At 48.1% G+C, this 1,710-nt stretch overlaps 1 pseudogene; it reads right to left on the bottom strand.

Moving 5' to 3' along the window:
* Positions 1 to 1,377, bottom strand: part of LOC101577097 — a 2,964-nt pseudogene extending 1,587 nt beyond the window's left edge.
* Positions 1,378 to 1,710: the final 333 nt, after the last annotated feature.

Raw genomic sequence — 1,710 nt, 5'->3', positions numbered from 1 at the left:
GCTTCTGTATTCTCAAGGATTTTATCTGGATGGGCATGTAGTTTAGTGCAAACATTATGGGAAGCTAAGTTAGATATGAATTAATAGGCAGTCAGAGGGGCCAGGCCCTTGAAGGAGACAGCATACAAGGTGAGAACACATCACTTGACTGTGGCTGGAGGCACATCCACTGGAGGCCAGGCATCAAGACAAGGACTTAATAACCAGGCCTATAGGCCTGCCTGAGGGGTAACTTGGAACTGTACTGTGACTGGTATCACCTGGTCCAGTCAAGTCCAGGTGAACACCAGTCACCCAGGTAGGTGGGTGACCAGCGCATTTGTACCCATGTTATAGACAGCTAAGTTAGGTATAACTATGATAGGCAGTCAGACAGGACTAGGCCCTTGAGAGGTCAGTGCAGAAGACAACTATGGCTGGAGCACATTCACTGAAGGCCAGACTTCCAAGAAGAAGAGAAGCTAGAGCCTGGCGTGGTGGTGCATACCTGTAATCCCAGCATTTGGGAGGCCAAGGCAAGAGGATGATGTGAGTTTGAGACTAGCCCAGGCTACAAAGTTAGCTCAAGGCCAGCCTGAACTGCATAGAGAAACCCTGTTTCAAAAAGAGGAACAAAAAAGATAAAGAGAAACTCACCCCCATACTTCCCCTAGGGATGAATAGCAGTGACTGATAGGCATCAGTGGGTGGAGGACCTTAACCCACCCCTTCCTGGAAAGTTCTTGTCCCTCTGGTGTGCACTTGCTGCATGACTTGCTTACCCATTTGATCCTCATTTAATCACTATTACCCAAGCAGCTATACTTGTAATCTTATTGGTTGACCATAGTTGTAGCCCACTTACATCCATATTGTCATTTTCCCCCCACTGGATCAATATTACCTAAGTGAATATACTTGTACTCTCATTGATTGGCTATGGCTCCACACAAGCTTACACCCACCTCACTTTGTGGCCTTGCTAACACGCTTCCTCAAGAAGCAAGGTTAGTAGACAACCACTTTCTGGGCCCTCTTCTGCTCCTCTAAGACAGAAGGTTTGTCCTAAGGAATTTTTTTTAAAAATTTATTTGTGTGTCTGTGGCCAGCTCAGCCCACCAGGGGGCGGGGCTGGCTGGCATGTGGTGCTGGGGGATTGAACCGCGGTCCCTGTGCTTTGCTAAGCTTGTCCTAAGTAGATACTTTAGACCACTGAGCCGTCTCACCAGCCCTGTCCTAAGGAATTTTTCCTACTGTTAACCTTTGTTGTTCCTAGAATTCATTGCCTGATTTTAGAAAACACTCAGCTTATTTTTTTTTTCTTCTTTTCTTTTTAAGACAGGGTTTCAAGACGCAGTTCAGGCTGGCCTTGAGGTTACCTGGGGACTCCGTGCTCATGCTCGCCGCCAGGTCGGAGGTCAGGGCGAGCGTCTGGCGGGCAGAAGTAAGAAGATGGCGGTGGAGTCACGAGTTACTCAGGAGGAAATTAAGAAAGCGCCAGAGAGGCCCACTGACTGCGAGAAGGCATGTTCGCTGCTGCTCCGGGTCTTCACCACCAACAACGGACCACCGTATGGACGAGTTCTCCCACAGCAAGGTCCCGTCCAGGGAGCTGCAGATCTACACCTGGATGGATGCAACTTTGAAAGAACTAACTAGCTTAGTAGAAGAAGTCTACCCAGAAGCTAGAAAAAAGGGCACACACTTCAATTTTGCAAATGTTTTCATGGA

Source organism: Octodon degus, unplaced genomic scaffold, assembly GCF_000260255.1.
Source record: "Octodon degus isolate 3935 unplaced genomic scaffold, OctDeg1.0 scaffold00011, whole genome shotgun sequence".
Taxonomy (NCBI): Eukaryota; Metazoa; Chordata; class Mammalia; order Rodentia; family Octodontidae; genus Octodon; species Octodon degus.
Note: the sequence above shows the minus strand (reverse complement) of the source record. Positions and strands in the feature narration are given on the sequence as shown.